Here is a 23,834-nt window from a genome sequence, read left to right as displayed (position 1 = left end):
TCAGTATACATGTTTTAAAACTGCAATGTTGTATCAGACCATTTTGACAACAGTAATTCTGTAGAACACAACATTCTGTTTGACAATAGAAGCACAATCCTGGAATCCAGAGAGGAACAACAGAACAATGAATCCTGCTTTGAACATTTAACAGGCAAGAAAAATGACTGGATGATTTGGACAGTGACTCTGAATGACTGTTTTCACAGCTGACCTATGATCTCATAGCTGACCTTCCTTTGAGGGGGTGGTTGAATCGGACACCTCCTAAGGTCCCTTCCAACCAGAACGATTCTATGACTCTATCAATATAGAAGTGGGTGCTCAGTTTCTCCCACATGTGCATCACTTAACATTTACCAGCTTTGGATTTCCTGCTCAATCACAGCATTATCACTACCACATCATCAGCAATTGCAGCAGCCAGTGAGAAGGCTGTGTGGTAGGTAATGCGTAGACATTGCATTCATTTAGACCTTTCCCCTATGTGTAAAAGGAACCTGTTTTCTACCTGACCAGTAGTCCAGTAGTAACTGTAACCTCACCACCTTTCCTTAATTATGCAAGGATACTTATAGCTATACAATTGCCTTCAGGCCCCTTGGTATTCCTTTGTTTCCATGTGCTTTGGAAGTCAATATATGTTTTTTTCTATAAAACTTTTTTGGGGAGAAAGGGAGTTAAATCTATTAATAACAATAAAGTTTCTCCAGTGTGAGTAAAACAAAAATTTGTCTTACCTCATTTTTGTTCAGAATGTGACAGTAGGTTACATGGCATCTTTTTCTGATGATTATGAGTCAGAGCTGAAGGAAACTGAGTGGGAAGGAAGTTGAAAGGACACAATTTCACCTTGAGAGAAAGACACCATCTGGATCATTCTTGTATAAAGAGTATTAGTAGAATACCTACAAAAGTGTGAAATGAAAATACTGATTTTTTAAGCAGTCCTACAGTTGCCATCAGTAGAGCCAGATATATACACAATCAAAACCAAAATAAAGCCTGTTCAAAACTACTGAGACGAGCGTGTCAGAAACAAATTCAAATAATATTTAATGTCCAAATATTACTTAATGTTCAGATAGATGCGTTTTTTTCTTTATACAGTGAGGGTTAATTGAGTTCATGACATTATCTCAAGGATGGAGACAACTGCTCAATTTATGTTTTGTTAGCACAGGTAATATGTCTGAATGTATTGATGGGGATAGGTCTGTTATACACAGAGACAAAGCTAGTAAGATGAACAAACTAAAATCAGGGTATGTAAAATGTAGACAGTGAGTTAGAATATGCAGCTGTTACAGCTGGAATAGGCCAGGTAGAGGTCGAAGAAACTAACCTGCCTAGCAACAGAGACTGCAAATTGAACCACATGAAAGCTACAGTAAAAGCAGCTTCACTTGCATTCAACTTTGAAAATATGGAAATCTTCATCAGTCTTCAGAAAAGCTTTAGTTTCTTTGCTATAAAAGTCAAGTTTTGATTTGTTATGAAGAAGGCATGAGATACCTAAAAATTATGATGGGAGAGCTATTGCTCCAATAATGCTTATTGTAAGACATAGAAATATAAACATAAGTGTTTAAGTACTGCAAGTAAGATGATATTATAGATCTTGATACAACAAAAGAAGACTTAAAATGATCTTAGGAGAAATTCCTTAAGGACAGAATTAAAAAAAGCAGCAAGAGTTTAAAAGAGATTTGCTAGAAAAAAAAAAGAAAAGAAAAGAAAAGAAAAACGCTAAAATTAGGATTTTCTAGATTATAGGAACACTAATATAATTTTCTAGTGGTGTCATGGTCCACAAAGACACAGGAGTTTTCCATCTTCATGACAGATATTTTCTAAGTATTCTAACTATTTTGAGAAGCTACCTGGAAAGTTACATATGCCAATTCTTTGCAGTGAGAACTACTGATAAAGTCAGCTGAGAGGGGAAAAAAAACAAAAAGAAACAAAAAAAACCCCGCTTTCCCCACCTGAGAAATGGCGGCAGCAGCAGCGACGGCGGCCGGCAGGGGCCGCGGCAGGCAGCGACGGCGGCCGGCAGGGGCGGCGCGGGGCTGGGCGGGGCGGGGCGCGGGCCGCGCCCTCAGTGCGGGGGGGGGACCCGGGGGAGGCCGCGCGGAGCCGGGAAGGCCTGGGGGTGCCCTCAGGGCCCTGACAAAAGGTTAAATAAACAAAGTTAAAAAAAAGCAAAAGCCACGGCCAACATGCCCTAAATATGCGGTAAAATATTCACGGTAAGTTCACATAAAGGAATGTTTAACAAAACCAGCAAAACTATAGAAATTTTCCTTTTTGGGGGGCGGGGGGGGGGAGGAGGTGTTTTCTGGGCACTGTACTAGCAACTGTGAATGCTCTCTCTTGGTGGCCCCAAAAGTGGAAGTTTTAGCATAGAAGATGGCTGTTGTACCTTTCGGCCTTAACTACAAACTGCAGGTGTTCAGAAACAAAAACAAGTAAAACTAAGCCAATTTTAATAATGCTTATAGCTATACAAAGAATGCTTAGTTACAGAAATACTGGATATTGATGAGAGATCATTTATGAAAACAATATAAGTTTTTGAAGAAAGAGATGGGTTGGTTACTTGACACATTTTTTAGTAATCCTACTTTGTTCTGCTGAAGAAAAAATTGAGGGTCTGTGAGAACAGACAGTGGGATTCCCCAGTGAGCAGCTAGCTGGCTATGTATCTTTGATGAAACTTTCCAAACCCGTTTTTAATTATTTGTGAAGGGTAGAATTTCAAGCTTGCACACATTATCAGGATTCCAGAATTATCAGAATTAGTGTTATTTGCTATATAAACAAACAGCAGTTTGTCATTGCTTCAAAGAGTTTACTCTTCAATTTGAAATACCTTTTAACAAGTGAAGAAGGAAGGAAAAAAGTGAGAATGGATCAGCCCCAAACTTCCTCTGAGCTGGTATCCCATCTCTGGCAGTGGCCAGCTGTGGTTGCTTACAGAAAGAGTAGATGAAACACTAAGTTTGAAGTGATCCCACAAGCTCCAAGCAGTCAGTGGTTTAGGGGCTACCTGAGTTTATAGCTGCATCAAAACTGTTCTTTAATAGCCATGCTGATAGTCTTTGCTGCTTTTGACTGGACGTTTTCCAATTCTGCAATATTGTTTTAGAGTAGGATTACCATAAATGCATACAGTGTTCAAAATGTGGGTGTACCATGGATTTTCATAGTACCAAAATAATATCATCTGGTTTATTCTGTATGCATTTCTTCGTGATTCCTAACATTCTGTTTAACTTAACTGTTGCTAAGTGTTGAGGTGACATTTTCAAAGAACTATCCACAGTGATTCCAAAGTATCTTTTCCCGGTGGCAAAGGCTACATTAGAGCCAGTCCTACTGTATGTTTTCTGTGTGTAACACTCTTTTTCCTGACATTGAATTTCCTCTGGTATTTCACCTGTTTGTCTATGCTTTTCTTATGTATTGTAGTTTTTAGGTTCCTATTTTGATATGGCTCAGGATATCTAGAAAGATTGCATTACTTTAAGAGCCTTCCAGAGACCATTTCATAGAGGAATCATAATTGCTGAATTCCTGGTGGACGGAGACATTCCAGGGTTTGGGTCCAGGTGATGAAGATGTTATCTATCTGTCTCAGATTCAGAATAATTTTTGTTTTCAAGTATATGGAATTATTCAGGGAGCTCATGAAGTTCCTGTCACACTGTTGCTCCATCTTGGTGTTGAGAGCTGTGGTTCTTGGTTTACAGAAAATATTGCTTGCTGATGGCAGAGTTGTGAGTTAATTTTGGAGTAGAGGAGCTTTAGATTGAGTGTGTTTGGATTAAAAATCTGAAGGTTGCTCTTATTCTTGTAGATATTTGAGACAGGTATGAGGTTTCTGTGAATGTGATGGATACTCAGGAAATGCCGTGGTTGAAAATGACAGGACTGTGAGTTTTCTTGCTTGTGGATGAGTTTCCAACTGGACAGTCTAATTTCTCTGCATGACTGGAAAATGCTGTTAAACTATATAGGAGTAATTCAGAAACATTTTAACAGAGAGTGTTACATTAACACTGCTGTGAAATGCTCTGTCATTCTTATGTAATTTACTTCCTCAAATCAGTGTCTCACTCATTACTGTCCTTCCAACAAGGTTCAAAGATGTCCACTATATAAAAGTTATCATGTAAAGGTAGACATTCTAATTAACCTGTCTTAATTTCTATAGTTTTAGCCTTAGTAATGAACTGTGGTCTTTGCTAGACTAGCCTATTTTTCTGTGACACAGAATTGGCTGCTAGAGTCATCATTGTGAGTCTAAGAATACTAATAAAGATATAAAATAATACACATCTGAATGTCCTATATACACATCACAGACTTCTGGCTTTCATTTGTGTGCAGCTCCTTAGTTTGAGTTACTATTTTCTTGTTTTAAATAATTCATGTAATCCAGGAGGACTGATCACACTATTGTTTCTGGCCTTGTTTAGTGATTAAGAATTTGATTTAAAATGACCAGTGTAATTGCATTTGATGCTTCTGAAATAATACTTTCATGCCATTGTGTTGGTTTAGTATAAGAAGAGCTAAACAGAATGGCTTTTGATGCATTCTGATACTGGAGAGAAGCTTAATTAAGTTTGCAGAGTGATGAGCATCCACTGTCGGTCATAGAAATAGAGATGTAGAAATATGTTTATATTGATTACATGAAAGAGGATAAGGGCTATTTCTCTTAATGTCAATAGTAGGTGAAAATAAGAAATAATTGCTCTGTCCACGAAAACCACATCAAAACCACTCTTTGGAGTTTATATGAAGTCTTAAAGTATCTCAGATTTCTTCCAGTGATAATTCTAATGATAGTAGTCATTAAAAACATTTTCTTACTCTCTAGACACTTTATGAGGTAGCTTTATTTATAGTCTGTGTACAAAGACTGAAAGAAAAGTAAAGGCTGGTAGACTGTGAGCATATTTTGTCTTTATTTACCCACATTACTAAAGCAAAATCTCAAAAAAATGTATGAAGCAACTCAAAACCAACTGTATGTAAGTGTCTCTGAAGTATGGAGACAGCAGAAACTACATGATAAAGAATGTGGGGCATACCATTATCGAGTAGGAAAGCTCACTCAGGAACGCTATCTCCCACTTCAGGCACAGACTCTACTGATAAAACCCGTCTCTTGTAGCAACTGCAGGCACATATCAGCATGAACTAGAGGAAGAAAGGAGAAGAAGAAGTAAACTTGAACTGAGGTAGCGCTGGAAATTAGTGTTTCTAGCAAAACTGAAAAGCAGTGGTAATAGAAGTAGAAATTTAACTGCGCCCATAAATTAAAGCTGGACTGGACTAGAACAACAGGCCACTTCTGGCCCTGGGCTTTGTTCTCTCCTCCCTCTTTTTTTCTTTCACAAGACCTGCTAATACAATGCCCATCTGGGTGTAACCGTAACCAGTTTTCCTCATGATTGTCTTGATCTGGATTAACTAAAGAAATGGGATATCGTGTGTAAGGAAAGCAAATGCAATGGAAAAAGATTAACTAAATCCCAATGGTATTCATTACATCCCAATTGTTTTGCTTAACTGTCCTCTCCATTCTCCAGCCTTTGTCTGTTTCTAAATTTTTTCCTATTTGAATTTATATGGGAAAGGAATTTGTCTTCCCTGTGTATTTGTACAACATCCAAGACAGTAAGTTTCCTTTTTTACTGGATCATTTGTGTATAATTTCATGCTGAAAACATTGACAATTAAAAATAAATATTTGCCTCCCGAAGGAAGATAGGGCTACATATGAAGTTTTCTTTAAGGAAAAACACATAGAGAGATACAAGCTTTTGGCAAATCCAGTTCAGTCTCATGATCCATCTGTATGATTGTCCTATATTCTACCTTTTTCTTCTATGCTGGATGAAATAAATTACAGCTAAGTCATAATAAAATAGTTTATCAGCATATGCACATATATCCCATTCTAGCTGACTAGGTTACTCATGTAACAGATAATGCTTAAACAGCATCAGTAGCACATGCAGCGGAGCTATAACAAATGACAATAAACACACTGCAGAAATGAAATGGACAGTTTTTTATCTGAAAGAAGATGAATGTATAATATGAAATCCCATTTTGACTAGTGGTTTGGCCTTCAGCAGAATATTCATATTATTGTTACATGTATTAGCCTTCTACACATTGAATTTTACTGCAGAATCTTTAACATAAGAGAGAAATCCAAATATATGTGTATATGGCTAAAAGCTAAATCCTTATTTGAATTCTTACCAGTATGGATGGTAGGAACATGGCTTAGGGAGTTTTTAAGACACTTAAGCATTTCAGTTTTAAAATTTCCCTTATGGTGCCATTTACGGAGGTTCAAATTACAGTGCTTAATCCTGTTGTCTGAGGTCATTATGCAGGATGTATCTTGGAAAGACGTTTTGTGCTTTCATATGCATGCTGCTATAGTGGCTTATTTTGCAAGATGTATGGTGATATTACAGTATTATGGGAGGACAGGATTAAGCCCTTTGCAGTGAAATTACAATGATTTTTAAAATGGAGTTACAGGGACATTTGATTATTTCTCTTGGTAAGTCACCAGGCTTGCATGAGGTAGACAATTCTAGAAAAAAACAACCTTCTACCTTCCCCCCAACAAATACATCCAAGAAACAAATAGGTGGCTCAGGAATATCACCCACCTGCAAAAAGTACCAGAAATGCAGAAAAAAATAACACTAGAAGATATCCATGGAATCTGTAAGATAATGTCTATGTAGATACTGATTATAGGAGTTGAACTCTAGTTTATGCTATCATGAAGTACAGCAAACTTTCAAAAAAAAAATCAAATTAAACATAAATTTCAAGAAATTATAATAAATTATAATATACAGATCTTTTTTCCTAAACAGATGTTGCTGCTTTCACTTGGACTATATGGTCTTTATATCATTTCAGTTTAAAAGGGAAAATGTCCTAATGGTTTACAAGTTACCTCACTCTGTTCTGCAAGCACAGGTCAGCTTGGTGGTGGAGTAGCTGCAGTGGAAACCACTTTTGTGGAAGAGTTCTGTTGTGATAATGGCAGTGTATCAATCATTTAGGGTACAAAGAAAAATGCGGATTGGTCCTGCACAGTACAGAGATTCAGTTCATAAAGTAAAAAGTAATGGCTGGTTCAGACACTGAAAAAGAGACTGACCTTATATTTATGATAGTGCTAGCCCCAGGAGTAAATCAGAGAGCACAGTCCTTTAGATATGTGCTTACTTACATGGTAAAGTTCATATTTGATCTATATGGTCTCTGAAGCAATCATTCCTTACCCTTTTTTTGGGCTTTCTCTCTAGTATAAAACAGAAGCATTACAACGAAAGTACAGTTTATTTCTGCTATATAAAGACAATTATACTGGTGTTTAATTGTACTTGAGCTCGTGCAGCTTTCACTCAAACTTTTGCTGGAGGTCAAAAATGTTAAGCTATCTGCTTCTCATTTCACAGGAACTTACAGTAGAAGGGCTGAAGAGAATACTGAGGCCAAAGGACATCATCATGCTGTGCAATTTAGCCAAAGGTGTTATCATGAACCTGCTGAATTTACATGTGTTTTGTTTACACTGCAGAAGAGGTAAGTGAATTTAATTAGGGAGAACACATTCTGAGAAAAATCTGTTAAGAAGGGTTATTTAATCAAAGGTTTCACAAAGCATCTACAGCTTCAGGAAGAACATTTTTTATTTAACTTCTCCTTTACTTATGGTTTCTGTGCTGTATATGTCAAAAGTGTTAATACTGTTATAAAAATAATTTCATCATTTCATACACTATGCAGTTAACATAGAAATATTTTATTATAATGAACCAACTGCTCTTAATCTTAAAATAGAACTCACAGCTTTTGGCAAATTATTTTGGAATTTAATTTGTCCTAATCTGCTATGGTGACAAGTGCAATATAAATAAAAGTGTGAAGAAGAAAAATGTGCCATTAAGCCAAAAAAGTAAAAGTCAGGAGATACAAGTTAAGATTTTTCAAAACTGGAATCTAAGTTCAGACCAGAACTCTTCAGTTAAGCACCTGAAAAAATGTCCTGGATGCTCAGAGGTTCTGAGCATTCATTAAATTCCAGTTAAATCAAGGAAAACCACTGTGTGTATAATTAGCTTGCAAAAGTCAAGTTACTTCTGTAGGCACCTGAGTATGGATGCACATATGGATATACAAGCTTACCTTTAAAGCCTTACCAAGAAAAACATATTTTCAGTTCTGCTGCATTGGATTCTTTTCTTTCTCTCTCTCTCTCTCTTTAATGCCCTCATTCTCAAATTATTTGTTACTCTGCTTGAAGTCTAAGCCTCTGGGGATGAGTTTTTATGTGAGAATTTTATCTATCTTTTTCCCTCTCTCCTTTAAGGAAAAAAAGAAGTCTCTAGACTCCATGGTTGTTGAGAGTAATCTTTAAAAAGAACTATTAGAAAAACAACTGAAGGCCAAAATCCAAGGGAGCAAAAAGCAAACGAAAGTAATACTAAAAAAAAAACCCCACGTGATTTTAAACCTGTCTCATGATGTTAGGGGTGGGAATTACTCCTGATATCTTAATGTGTATCCTTATCCACACTTTCTAGGCAAGTTATTTAACCTTTCTATACCTAACTTCCTTTCTGTATTTTTTAGCTAAAATAATAGTATATACTCATCTCTTGGGGTGTTAGGAGATTTAATTTAATAGTGCCAGTGAAACACTTCATTAAACATAGGAAGTAATATGGAAGTTTGGAGTATTATCATTATTAATTAAAAGAATCTCCCCAAGACAAGGAAGGAATAATTATGCTTCATGTTGGGTTACTTTGTTTCACAATATACTTATACTTTACTATATTTTACCGTGACTTCTAAAAATTTTTGGACAGCAGTGGATGAAAACTGTACATTAGGTACATTGTTAATATATTTGGATTTATAACCTGATTGCAATTTTCAGCTTTTTAAAAGATTCATTATTTCTTTGCTTCTGTGAAATTGATGAGTAATAAGTATGTAAATCTTCTTGTATTTCTTTATGGGTAGCATTTGGACTGGCATTTTAGCTAAATATTATGTAAGATTGTTGGTAAGACACAACTGAATAGTGGTAGAAGCAATGACAGAAGTTACTGCATATATAAACTTTTTTAGAATCTGAATGTTTTTAAGTAGGACTGGTTGATTACTTCAACAATAAAAATATTCAGTGATGCCGTCTCTTGTTGTTTAAAACACTATTAAATTAAAAGTGTTCAGTTTCTGAACTGACCACATTCTGCTACTTAGAAATGAATATGTATTCCCTAAATAGTACTGCACAGAACTCCTTTTATGGCCATCTTATCCCTATCATCATCACTATCCAGAAAAATATAATAGTATATGGAGTGATCCTACTATCTTTTAGTCTCTATGAAATGTTCTTCTCCTCACTTAATAATTCTAAAGCAAGGAGAAACCATTGACCCTGCTGCAGTAAATGAGTATTTTTGCTACTAGCTACAGTATGATCAACTTTCGCGTGCCTTCAGTAATCTTATAGCAACACACCAGATACTGTTGTGTTCAGAAGTTCCATGAAATAGAGAAGGATTAGAGAAAATCTGTGTGGATCTCCATCCTCCGAGTTTTTCCTGGATCTTATACCAACAACTTAGGTCCTGAACAGATAAAAAGAGGGAAGTTAACTAAATACTGGACTAGGAAGCTCTGGCATGAAGGGAGAAGTCTCTTGAAGATATGCATGTGTGGGAGAGCCTCCTTTCCTAAAAAAACAGCAGAATCCCAAGTCTACCTGTCTAGAAGAGGTACTCAGTAAGAAGCGTATTAATGTTCACATCTATGAGTTGAGGCTCAACAGACTGAGTCAAGTCCCTACAGGCTCAAAGATATACTACTTGTGACACTCAAAACAATAAAAAAGTCTAGATCTTTTTACTTACCCCCTGGTTTTAAATTGATTTTTTTCTTCATTCTTCGTGGTCCTATTTCCAAGCTTGTTTTCATGGCTATGAGAACTTCAGAGCTTATTTTACAATAAATAGAAAGTTAAAAACCTTAGACTCTTACGACAACATGGTTCCGGGACCTACGCATTTATGGAAAAAGTTAAATACTGGAAAACTTCAACAAAAGCCCCCAGATTGACAATATTGCCCAGTTATTTTGGTTCTCAAAATGATTCTCTTCAGCATGATCTAACTGGAGTGTTGTGACAAAACTGTATCTTTTCACTTCAGATTAATTTATCTATTTTTGTTATCATTAGCCAACTGATATGTTCAGTTTGATTGTTTTTAAGGGAATGTAAAGAGTTTACATTTACATCTTACTCCTTGTACTAAAGTTAAATAAAATATAGTATTTTCTGTTTTCTCTGAAGCAGTTCACCACTGATAAATTTGAGCTATTGTTTCTGTGCTTATGCAGTCTAAGCGTAGTTAAAGCATTGAAGACATTGTGTCATGTTATTTGCACCAGGTCTGTTTGCCTTGTTGACATGAAAGGCTAATTAAAGACAAATTAAAAAAGTGAAATAAAAGAGTAACTATGTATTAGACTAGTTAACTTTCTAAAACAAGGCCTTTTTTATCCTCTCTCAGAAATTTTTCAAGAACAATTTCCATATTAAGTTTCACTGTATGTTATTACAAGTAAATCATCCTATGCTCTGTGCTATTTCATTCTTTGAGTTTAAGGATATAGTAGTGAAATTAGAAGGCATTACATTAAGAATCATTATGAGGAAATAATTTTATATAGTTCATACATGTCTAAATATGGCTAAGTTGTAGATGCCACTGCTATCAGTGGCCTTCAAGAAAAGCTATGGCATTTCAAAAGAGGCTTGTGATTCCTGGCAACAAGCATACTTGATCACACAAAATCCTGTGTTGCCATCTTCCAGGTATATATGGTGATGCACAAAGGCTTCATGATTCCTGTTCCTTTTTAAGTTTTCCCCCTTACCTGTGAAAATCTCTGAAGCAGTAAAGTATTTGAAACAGATTAGAGTCCTCCTTGGAATGTATTCCTTTAAGCAGCACAAAAGAGAAATAAGTAGGATTAGAATAAGAAGGAGAATTTAACATCTTCATAGCAAATATAGTGTGTGAAATGGAACTGAAAAAGGCAAGAAGTGATATTCTGATTCTTAATTGTGGTACATCATTATCATCACAGGTTTCAGTATGTCCCTAAACAATTCCATTTAAGAAGCAGAAACATAGAATGTTAATATGTGAGGTAGAACTTGATTGCGAACATGAATTTGTTATCATGGTACTTGCTGGATTAGACAGAGTGATCCAGCACAAAAGCAGGCCTCTGTTGCTGATCCTTGACATCATATGTACCGTCCACTGCACTTACCATTCCCTATGCTTAAAAGCATCATATCTTCATGATAATCTTGGACTGGGCATAGTGTGGCAAAATGCCAAAATAAGCCCTCTCTTTAAAAAGAGTAAAGGAATAAAAGGCAATAAAGCAAATTACGAGCAACTTTGTGGATAATAGATAAATCCTCTTTCAACCCTCTGGATTTGGAAATGAGTTATATTTACCATACCACCTGCCCAGAGAGTGTATTTCTGAAGAAGTTAAGTTTTCTTCTGAAGTGTTAGTATCCGTGTTGGCTCTACCCTGCAAAGGGAGAAAGGTATCAGCATGCTTTATAAGGAGGCCACTCCTCATACTTTTTTTTTTTTTTTGCTTATGGAGTCGTTTATGAGAGTATTATGGAGGGTTGTAATAGGTTGAGGAATTGTAATGAAATAAATGTCAGTGTACTCTTTGCAGAATTGTTGGGCTGTGACTTTCTGTAGGCAGAGCTGAGCATTACTTACGTAAGTTATTTTGAGCAGTTACAGAAAATGGAATTATAACTTTGTAGAAACTTCAGAAATGTTTTCATTGATTTTGATTCCAAGTAGAAACAACTGAGACTTTCTATCTCCCAACTCAAAAATGTTAAACAGATATTTGGGGGTTAGTAAAAAATGTCAAAATACTCTTTTCAATTTATAGTTTTAAATTTTGTAATTATATCTCAAATGAAAGTTAGCAACTTCAGGACATTGGACCTGACTTTTTCAGTCTCAGTAAAATTCTTGTGCTCCTGTGGAAATTATCTGCTTAGATGGAATGCATTTTCTAAGGTGGAAAAAAATTCTTCAAACTCAGGGCTACAAATATCCTTCTTTTTCCTTTTAATGAAAACTGAGTGTCTGCTGCAAACACGACTCAAGAAACGTGAAGATCCCGTTTTTTTACTTAATCTGGCCAAGGTACAGAGACTGCCTGCAGCTGTAACATCTTAAGTAGCAGCCATATTTTATCTGTCTTGCCCCCAAATGGAAAAAACAGAAAAGATCTTCCCAGCAAACTGTAGATTTGCTGGAGTAAATTAAACTTAGTTGAAAATAAATAGCTATTTTCAGAAGTGGGCTAGATAAAGCACAACATGTATTTTCAGTTCTTTATTTTCCTTGACTTCATGATAATGAGGTGCAAAAAAACCCAAACAACTTTGTTTTCTATCAGGGAGAATATCTATTTTGTATTACTCTAAATGTTAAAACCATTTATTGAATGAACTTCTCAAAACCGGTGATTTTTGGTGTATAGAGCTGTCAGAGTGATATTTAAAATGAGTGAATATGGTCAGTGTATTAAAAAAAAATCAAGCATTTTAAGTAGCAGTATAGCAAGATTAAAGGCCAACCTTTTAGATATAATTGCAGTTGAAAGACTGCCAATTAAGTCGAGAATTACAATTACAATGCTTATCGCACATTTCTAGCTCTGAAAATACAAGTAGATGGTGGGGAGCGGGGAAACTGTTTTCTTTAAGACAATGACGCCAGGGAGGGAAATTTGCTGAGGCTGTACATTAGAAGCAGCCAGGGAGGCTAACACCCTTGGGCGGTTTCTCACCAGAAATGCCCGTGGGTGGAACACAAAGGTGCTTTCACACAGCCTTTTTCCTCCCTGGATTATGCGAAGGGTTGAAGGATGTGGCAGCTTCCTGCCGAGCTGCTCAGTAGCTCCAGCCCTTTCAGTCTTGGGGGCGTTCCTGTACGGATGGAGCGAGGAACCGAGACGCTGCAGGGTCCCTGCAGCGCGGCTGCCTTAGCTGTGGCAATCTCCAGGTATTTTGCTCCTCGGTACCCAATGGGACTGGCATCCAGGCCATCGAAAGATCAGAGCCCAAGTGTCCTGTTATGTAGAAGTGTGCAACCCACACCAACCAAGGATAAATAGTGGTGATTACAGCAAAAGTAATGCTTGAATATAAAGAGGAGACTGGTGTGTCAGCTGCTGGTACATAGGCATAAACAGCTGTCAAAAGCCAGTGCTAGTGTGAAGGATAAACCTCTCTCTCCCCCAAAACACATTCCTTGTCTCAGTAAATCTATATGTAATATAGACAGTAGTTAATAGTCTATCAGAAATTTCAACATTGGCATTTCAAAGTAATTAATCTTGTTGATAATCCACAATTCTTTGCACTGAAATTACAAGAACGTAATTGATAGCTTGGGCTTTCCATGCTAAGTATTCCATAATGTAATTCATCTAGGTTCTCTTGGCCCCTTGGAACACATATCTCTGGGCTGGCATTCTTATTAGGAATGACTAAATATCACCACTTCTTCATACCCATTTATGCTACTATCAGGCGACCTGCTTAATGCAGTTGTAAATAAGGAAAAGCTAGTTGCTATAAAACTGCAGGGCAAATCCTCAAGGACAACATTACCTTTGACAAACTAGCAAAATACTGGAAAAGCTTGAAAAACTGTAGTTGGAAAACCATAAAAATGGAGTTTTCAGCTTTGGTGTTATTCTAAAAATATATTTTCCTTTTATATGGCATGAATTCTTTTTCCTTTGTATTCCTCTGTACTCTTTACGGTGACATTTAGCTAATGCAGCAAGAAGCCACAGCTGTTTGGGAGGGTTGGGAGACCACAGCCTACACACTTTAAACATACAGAAGAGACGATTCAGGATGAGAAGTGATCTGCTGGGTCACCAGCTATTGTTCTTGGAATGTTCCAGAGAATCACTTCCCTGATGACTGGAGATTTTTACCTTATTACTAGCATAAATTTACTCTTAGTTAGTGCTTGCACATTTATTTTTGTGCCAACAGTATGCTTTGTCTTCTATAGCTCTTTTTCCTCCTAAGTGGTTACCGAATGAGGTATTTAAGAAAAGCAGTCATAGCCCCTTTCAGTCTTAATTTTGCTAAAAAAAACCCCTTGGGCTCTTCAGGCCTTGTAAGGTTTTCTGTTCCTCTGATGGAGAATCTTAATTACCTTTATCTCTGTCTGGTATGCTTGCTGTTTTTCTTAAATACATGCAAATTAATTGTTCTTTTTGAAAGCAGTTGGATGATACTTTTACACATAAATAGTTGTCTGCTTTCATAAGCTTTTGCACGCTGTGGTACATGTGGAATAAGCCACCGAGATACGGACTATCCCGTGACAATGAAGATTTCAGTGGGCAGCTATCAGTACACACACAGTATTGACTCCTCGGATGCGTATCTGAAATTCTCCCTATGGAAAAAAGGCACGGTACGTAACAAACAATTCCCATAGAATTAGAATTAAAAAAAATTCTAAATTTTCATATATGCAGGAAAATTCTGCACTTTTAGTAGGTAAAATATATAATTAATTCTGCAGCACTCATTATTATTATTTAACAAAAAGATGATCCATAGTGCATGGTAGCTGGCACCCTGCCAACTGTGTGATCCTAGAACATTAAGAAAAATAAAAAGAATATGTGTAAGAGCCTATTTTGCTGAAATATTTCATATGATAGATAAAATACATGGCTACCCTCACTCTGTATTTTAAAAGTATACAAAAAGACGTACATTATTTTTAATGATTTCTCCCTTGTATTGATAACTTACTTCTAGGTTTTTAACCTCATGTGAATTGTAATTTTTTTTTAAATCAGTGTTCAAAATGAAAGGCACAGAGAGACACTTAGCTGTAGAGCTGTCAAAGTGGAAGAACGGTACAATATAACTTTTATGTCTGACTATGAGTACCTGTTCTACTCTCAGAAGGAGGTCTATGTTTATATAATACAGAGTAATCAAGATAAAATTACTATACCTGCAAGTGACAGTTAATTGTATTATAGATCTTTTAAGTAATAATGTCTTCATTTTTATAACCTATTGTATGCATAACAGTGCAGAAGTTGGCCACTACTCAGGCATGGAGTAGCAGTAACATGATAGGGACTTGGGTGCCTGTCAGCACTCTGGTAGCTATTCGGTAGCCTACCAACATAAACATACAAAGAAGCTAGGAAGGTAAGGGCGATGAATTTAGGAAAAGTGCTCTTGACTGTTGCTGGCTAGGACAGTACCTGTCCTACAGTCTGGTGCACAGGTTTCTTTGGCTTGTTTTTGTTAGTGAGCTGTTAAATCAGGGTGAAAGTTTAAACCTTAAATATATCAAGCAGGAACTTCAGTAGATACTCATCTTCTGCAGGTGGGTGGGAGCCTCAGGCTGTGTTTGGATCAGGCCATCTGACTCAGGCTGTATGAAAGAAGGAAGCGTTGTGTAGCACAAGAGCAGAAGCAAGGGAGAGCATAAATTATGCGTATACCAAACACAGAGAGGGATGTTTGTAAATCTGGTTCGCTGATGTACATAGTTGAAATTACAGTACAAATATGGCAATTAGGAAAAATTACATTTGAATAACTACCAATAATATGTTTGTAATTAGAGTAACTCATTCTCCAAACTCGTTATATAATTCTTCTGATCCATATGTTTGAAGGTTTTCCTTGTCAAAGAGAAATACAATTAGCCACTTACCATTTTAAATCGGAATGCGAAGACAAGATGATGTTCTGAAATATGATGATGTTAGTGAAATCATTTTCTGCTAATTTAAAACATTCCTTGATGAAAATAGTATTTAAAGACCTTGCTGATTAATTTAATCTCAAAGTTTGTCTTGTCTCCCCAAATCCTGTTTTGAAAATTCCTTTGCCTTCCCTTGGTGTTTGATAACGGGAGGAAGCGTAAGGATAACAGTTTGAGTTCAGTGGCAGATGTAATTTCTGCTTTCTTCAGGAGCCCCAGTGAAAGCTATGAATCAGAAACCTCTGCAACATGTATCTTGAGAGGCTGCAGTTCTTGAGCTGGCTTTTTTGCCAGAGCTTTCAGTAATGGCAGTTCTGGTCTAATTCTTAGACGGACCCTTTAATGCAGGCTCTTCTCTGAAAGACTGATATATTTATTTTCAAAACAGAAGAATGAGGTAATTAAGAACCACAGTTTAATCTTTCGCCTTTCAGCAGTGCTGTAGGATAAGCAGGTTTGCCATCAAAACCTGGATTCATGGAACTGCCAGTGTTCTTGATGTCCAAGAAAATATGTAGCTTTCAAAATTAATTTCATCAGATATTTCAACATAGCTTATTTGCCTAATTATCTTCATTGCCCTTGTATCACATATATGCCTGTATACGCTAAGAAATGAGATTGGCCTTCATCATATATAATTCATTTGATGCTGTTCTGGCTACTTTCCTCTTTTAGGTATATCACAGTCTATGTTTACTGTGGAGACAGTGCATAACAGGAAGGAGAAGATGGTATGGAAGTACCAGTCACAAAGGAGAAAAATTCAGCTAGGAATGAAAGACTGAGTGTAGCTGGGGGAAGGGAGAGAGATTTCACTCCCATAGGCTTTTTTGCTGTTAGCAGTCTACACATACTCTTTTTTAAAATGCTACTTGGTCATGCTGCTTGTTTTCTTTTTGTTTTCTTTTTTTTTTTTTAGTCTAAATAACTGAGGCTTGGAAAAGACAGAAAATACAGAGCTGAATGACAAATATTTTACTTTTTAGTTGCATACTTTCTTCAACTCTGTGCCCGTTGTATATGCAGTAACTATTATAAATGTATCTATCTTATCTGAAGATAAGCCACTAATGTGGCTTATGGATAAATACTTACACAGATAAAAATAATGCATTCTTAAAGAGGTTCAAATTCACATTATATCTCCAAGCTCAAATAAATGTAAATCAGCTGTGAAATCTGCCAGTCTCAATCCCAGTGTTTTAGTACATTTCTTTATGTTTATTGGGGAAAATAAAGTAAGGAGAGCAAGCACTTTCATCCTGCTACATCCTGCTGCCAAGTATTTTACTTGCTTGTGTTAACACTTCTTTAGAAGCACTTTCTTAGAAGGTAGGTTTGATAAGCTGTAGTAGATAATTATAGCTAATGTACACAGGAGAAGTTAAAAGTGGATTTTGAAGGGAATATATCAATGTACTTTAAAGATAATAAATGCTTGTCTCGAAATAATTAAGATAGGATAGTAAGGTAAGTCCTTGTTTCAGCAAATGATCTTTCAATGATAAAAAAGAAAGTTGGATTGTCCAAATAGAATGAAATATATATGAAGGAGAAATCCTGCTGGCTGAGCAAATGAGATCCAAAATATTGTGACAAAAACACTGAAAATCTGATGACATCTCACAAATTCTTTTGCATAATCATTGGAAATATACGTGCAAACTTTCTTTTGTGTTAGGGCCCTGAGTGCACTAATAGGCCTTAGTGGCCCTGACTGGGGGACCTGCTGCCATGCTGTCTGACCCCAGGCTCCTGAGGGAATCGCCCTCCCGGTGCTGCCCGGCCTCTGGGCGTGGGCCGGGGCAGCTGGGACCCTTCGTCCCCCTCCAAGCCCACCCAGCCTCCGAGGCACCCCAGGGCAGCTTGAACATCTGCCGTCCCCTGCCCCCAACCCCCCCTGCCTGCCCCGAGCCCTGTACTGAGATTGCTCTTTGATTTCCTGGCTGGATCTTGGACCTGGTTTATTACCTTGTCTTTCCCTGATGCTTGCTGGGCTGTTGGCAGGGCCCGTTGCTGTCACCCCGTCTCTGCTCGTCCACCTCTGGCACCATGGGATGTGCCCTATTGGTGAGGCCCCTGCCCGGCCCGCGCTGTGGCCGTCTGCAGCCCTGGTTCACCCTCCTTTACAGAGCAGCCCTGCTCCCGCTGCCTCCTGATTATTCTGTCCAGCTGCTCTGCCCGTACAGTCCCAAATCCTCGGCGTCTCCTGCAAAAGACCATTAAGTGCTGTTAATTTTCATTGCAGAACTGAATTCTTAAATCATTCCTACTAAAAGCAAGTGTGTGTTTGTATGGCCATTAGCAAAGACAGCTAAATAATTCTTAAACTGCATACTTAAGAAATTAACCCCAAGTTATTGCTAGTAAATACATTTGTGAATGTTATAAAAAGACTTTGCTGGATTGTATGGACTTGATTGCGCAGTAGTATAATTTACAGGTATCCATAGAGAACAAAGTGTAGAAGGTATCCTGCAAAGTATTACAAATGTCTCATAAAGAATTACATTTTAATTAAAATATGTGAATTATAGACAGGTACAACAACAAAATGTAATATCTAGCCCTATGATCTGTGAGTACTTAGAATTTGCAGGTGTTTGGTAGGCAATAGTTACGGGGATTAGTTTTCCTATAGCTTGGATGAATAACGTTGTCCTAGATCCCTTTTGCCTGATGAAATCCAGGCCATCTCTTCTCTCATCTCCCGGAGGACTGCTTTAATCATCTGGTTCCCATCTGTTGTGCCTGGTGATTATTCTCAATCTTTCCTGGATTTTGGAATTTTTGCAAAAAAACCAAAACATAACCAAACAAATAAAATCAAGATTCATCGAGCAAGCAAGAAAGAACAAGGCATTTTATAAGGAATGAATTGTCTTAGGAAAAAAATGAACTCCCTCAGAGTACCTTTTTGATAGGAAGGGACTGAAGTTATCTTACTTGTGAAGAGCCAACATTTAACTCCTTCAGATCAGGCTTTCCCTAGAATTCAGGTGGAGGAATGCCTAATTTTGGATGTTGGTCATATGATAGATGTCATGTGGCAAACTGATGTATTGGCTGAAACAAACATTGAGGCATTTAAGACCCTTCAAAAGTGGAGGTGCTCACAGACTATTGACATAGTTAGGGTTTGGGGAATTATGCTTATTATAAACATCTAATTCAATTTTAAACAACTATGTCTTTGTGGATGTGAGCTTCATGAATGGGTGGCCCAGGCATACAATATAGGCTTTAAAGCTTGCATTTTCCATGGATTGAAGAACAAGTCTTGAGGCAAGTGGTGATTTCTCCTAGGCTATTTTATACTTTTAGTAACCATTTTATTTTGGTGATGGTATGCTCAGCAAATGCTTCCCACGCGTTCTTAGACATGTCATTAATTTCTCTGTACATCATTCCTACATCAATAAAATGAAAATGAGACTTTTGCATCTCTCTGTCATGTCTGAAGAGTGTATTTTTTTTTTAGATGTAATAAGGATCGAAAAGAATCAAATACATAAAGTAATAAGGAAGTTAACATCGAGAATCCAGAAATCCTTGCAAGAAATTGGTATTAAAGTGGATTCTGAGACGTGATGGTTTTGAATGTGAATCTAACTTGTAGATAATGAGGTGTTCAGTGGTGACAGCAGGGGGGACAGCAGCTTCGTTCTTTATAAGGTCCTGTTTTAAACTCCATTCATTTGCTCTGTCTGAAGCTCTCTTCCTCCAGTGCATATATAAAATGCAGATGTATTTTTCACATAGAAATCAAAATGCTGAAAAATGGGTCTCCTGTAGAACTGATGTTGGAAGTCTCTCAGAAAACAAATAGAAACAAACTTTAGCCAGAACTGGGTAATGATCTGCACTTTCCAGATGACTGGGACAATCTCTGCCCCCAAACTCTCAAAATAAGTATTCAGGTTATAATAGACAATTGAACTGGGACTTTCATTGCATACATGGTAACTGTGGGTGTGTATTGCTTTCCATTCTAAGCCAATAATGTATTTTTTATTAAGAAAAAGACATAATTTGTCTGTCTTAATCATCCATTTTACTTTTTAAACTTGATCAAGAAGATATAAATAATTAAAGTTCTGTGCAGTACAGTTTATACTTTACTATATCTACAGTCTTTACCATTAAAAGGCAAAAATACCATGTCTTTGCTCTTTTTTTAATGCTATGTTATTTTACCCTCATTAACAGAGTGTAGCATCAAAGGAATAAAAACCACATCTATACATAAAGCAGTTATTTAATTCAACAAAAGATGTGTAATTCATTAGATTCTGCCTAATTTAAAGTTTCTAAGTGGCATTTCAAGAGGCTGTTCAGCCAAATTGAATACTGATTCTTACATAGTTATAAGGACTTGAGATAATTGGTCTGTTTTTGAAAAACCAAGTGTGAATTGCTTAAAAAGCTAAGCATTTCATGAGCATTTATATACTATGTGGTGATCACCTCAAATGTTGCTTTCCTTACTCTTTTTGCCTGAAGAAAATCAGTCCACAAGACCGGTGTAATGGAATTAATTTATTGTATGTCTGCAGCTTTATGATATGTCTTCATGAAAAATATTTTGTAAAGTACATGCAGTTTTAAATTTTGTCATGTTAAACAGGTATCAGAACAGAATAAGATGCAGAGTTGTGTAGAGCAGATGTTATTTGGGGATTCCAGTAATAAGTAATATAAGTAATAAGTAATAATTTATTGAGAAATAAATACAGTACATGTTGCTACAAATAAAAAAAGACTTTATCATCTGAGAAAATCTTGGCAGTTGAATAGACTCTAATTCAAATAAAGGATGAGGTAAACACAGAATCTAACACCCCCAACTTAAATAGGAACATACTTACTAGTAGATCTAAGAAAAATTGAGTTGCCTAAATCAAAATTTTAAGAAATATTTAAAACTTGAAAATTGCTGAATTTGCTGAAAATGCCCTTGTTTGAGACTAGACATATGTGTGTCCTGGCAACTTTGTTATTTTGCATTTCCACAGCTGTTATAGGTGCCTAGCTCAAACCTAACCTTAGTGGGTTCCTGGAACAAAGATACCAAGGTATAAAAAGCATGCTTGGAGGAAATAGTAATTATATCTTTCGTAACGTAACATCGTGGAATCAGGATGCTGATGACTAGCTCCTCTTTCCCCAGACTGAAGTCATTTACCTTAAGACCCAGGGGACAGTGGCAAGAGTGAGCGTATCGTTAGAGAAGGGGGCAGATGCTAGGAAGTTTGTGTATATATCGTTTTATCTGTGTATAAACTAAACTATCAATGTTATTATTATTAGTTCGGTTGCAACAATGCTTCTTTGATTAAACTGTAAAGACTTTAATTAGACTAACAATGAATTCTTGGCTTTGCACGTGTAGTGTGTTCCTTTAGTCCATAGTGAGATTGTGTGGAACAAACCAGTGGGAATTCAAGCAAACTATTCTGTCATTTGGGTTCAGCAAATTGGTAACTATCCTAGTTGGCCAGGAAGCAGAAAGCAAAGATAGTAGTATTCTATTTATCCTGGTCTGTCCCTGTGCAAACTGGGGCTGGAAGACAGAGCCCAGGAAGAACGCTCATTTTAGTCTGTGGGCTGCAGTTTGGAAGGAAGAGGTCTGCTCTCCACTCCTGGGTTTTATTTTATATACCTTATTTTCCTAGCAGTCACCAGGTAAATGACAGTCTGCAAGTTGTAGCTTTTCCAGAGTTCTATTTCTCTAGAATTCAAATGTATGTATTATAATTTTAATAAATATTTTACTGCAGTTGGGTGTTTGGGAATCATCCATGGAGTTTACTTGTTATCTGCAGCTTTTGAGAAAAGTAGCTATTTGCAGCTTTTAGTCCATTTCTGTTAATTCACCTTACTCTCTCTTTCTCACATATGTCCTTGACCATCTGTAATGCAACAATAACTGCCACTAAAAATACAGTATTTTTTGTTTCAGAAATATTAGGAACTCCTTCACGTGGCAGTAAACTGAGCACAAGCATCTATTAAAATTTCACAGTTCATGTTCCAGTTTGCATTTGAAATCTATAATAACATTTATGATTGAAATGAAGAGGAAAGCTATGTTCTTAAAAACGTGTAAATTCAAAATAGGGTATTATATTAACACATGTATTTTTGCCCTGAATAACCAATATTTTTATCCTGCAGGCATAATTTACCAACCAGACTGAAGGAATTAAGGCAGCATCCTGAATAACATCATTCTTACCATCAAACATCAGTATCAAAGCAGGGCATTTGAAGACATAAAAGCAGAAGGCAATGACATTATCCTTGAATCTTCATGACTTTCCTAAAGGTGACTGTATTGAATAAGAACTGCTGAAATGTTGTTGGCACTGTTTTATACATCCCATCTGTTAGTCATAATATTGCATCAGCTAATTAATGCATGTTACCTTGTGTATAAAACAACATGTACTCTGTTGATTGCAGAGTCAACCCTAAAGTGTTTTTTGCTGGAGCTGGTTGGAATTTTTTGTCAGAAAGGGTTTTTTTTCTCCATGAAAAATGCCATTTTTATTTAAATCTCCCACATTTGAAAATATATATATTTTATGGAAATTCCTGCAAAAAACATTTATTTCAAAATCATGCATTTTGCACTTTCTAGAATGCTTTGTCTTAAAAAGTTTAAGAACTTTATAATGCTGCTTTAGCTTTTTTTTGTGCAGTACATTTGATCTAGCTGGTGGTGTGCTGCCACTGTCATGTCATAGTATCAATTGTCAAAAATTGTATTATGACATGACAGTAGCTATGGTGCACAACTAATTAAATCTAATAAAGTGTGTCACTTTTAGGTTTTTTAAATCTTGAAGGGCAGCTGCTACTTAGTAGTGAAAAAAATTTTTAGACTAAAAAGCCTACTCTTTGCAGTGAAACAGTTGAATCAGTACTAAGCTCCTCTAATTATCTTGGAATAAGTTTTTAGGTGAATATCACATGTCAGTTGTCATAATTAAGAAAAGTCTATTTGATTCCTGAGACAGCAAGATCGTTCATCACTAGTGTAAAATTATAGTTACAACAGATGTGTTGCTTAGATCAAATATCATTTCCTTTTGCAGAAAGGAATAGAAGCATGAGGAAAAACAGATAAAAAATAAAGTTCTTCTGTTATGTCTTTCCTTTCTGGGTAACTATTGGCTTCTATAGTACTTCAGATTTTTCTGACAGTCAGTTTTCTAGACACTAAAACACCGTATAACTACAGCTATATCTCTTTGTCAGGCCATTTACTTCATCTTTCTTCTTGTACAGATATAGTATATGAAATAGCCATTGAGTCATTGAAATAGTCATTTCTTATATGAAACTGTTGTTTATATGTAAATAAATATGTTTTTATATATAACTTTAAAAATTGGAGTTATAAAAATTCCAAACATGCCATCCCCACAGACAGCTCTGCGTATGGAAGATATAGTTTAATTACTCATTGTTTGGCTCATTTCTGCTTTCCTTCTCACAGGGTTATTCTTCTTTATTAAAGTATTAAATATCAAATTACAATTTTGCTGTTTAGTAGAACTAGACCTGGTATTTCTCATTCTACTTTGAAATCTATTAATATTTCTGTCTGTTACCAATATATCTTTGTATTACCATTTGTATATGAAAGTGTAAGCACATGTAACCTGCAAGGTCAGACGTATTCTAGATAAAACAATTAGATTTTCATCTGTAATATAATAAACATTGTGATGTGCAGTTCAGGTATGAGGTATCTTGGTGATGTGCAAAAAAAGGCTTTTGTGATTGTATGTAAATCAGGATGACTAAGGGTATATGAGGCTTTTGGCAGTGGAAAGGAAAAGAATGCTAGTGTTGGAATGCTTCAGA

The 23,834-nt window shown here is 36.4% G+C and overlaps 2 long non-coding RNA genes across 2 annotated transcripts in view; one reads left to right on the top strand and one right to left on the bottom strand.

Moving 5' to 3' along the window:
* The window catches only part of LOC135328392 (uncharacterized), a 55,846-nt gene extending 53,799 nt beyond the window's left edge, over positions 1 to 2,047 (bottom strand). Inside the window, exons 1-2 of the long non-coding RNA XR_010389224.1 lie at positions 1,989 to 2,047; positions 741 to 816 (exon numbers count right to left, since the gene is read on the bottom strand). This is a non-coding gene — a long non-coding RNA (uncharacterized LOC135328392). The remainder of the gene's footprint in view (positions 1 to 740; positions 817 to 1,988) is intronic.
* An 88-nt stretch (positions 2,048 to 2,135) lies between these two features.
* On the top strand, positions 2,136 to 23,344 carry LOC135328243 (uncharacterized). Its single transcript, XR_010389038.1, has 3 exons — positions 2,136 to 2,252; positions 7,515 to 7,641; positions 22,137 to 23,344. It is a non-coding gene; the product is annotated as an uncharacterized LOC135328243 (long non-coding RNA).
* The last annotated feature ends 490 nt before the right edge of the window (positions 23,345 to 23,834 follow it).

This window comes from Dromaius novaehollandiae, chromosome 4 (assembly GCF_036370855.1).
Source record: "Dromaius novaehollandiae isolate bDroNov1 chromosome 4, bDroNov1.hap1, whole genome shotgun sequence".
Lineage (NCBI taxonomy): Eukaryota > Metazoa > Chordata > Aves > Casuariiformes > Dromaiidae > Dromaius > Dromaius novaehollandiae.
Note: the sequence above shows the minus strand (reverse complement) of the source record. Positions and strands in the feature narration are given on the sequence as shown.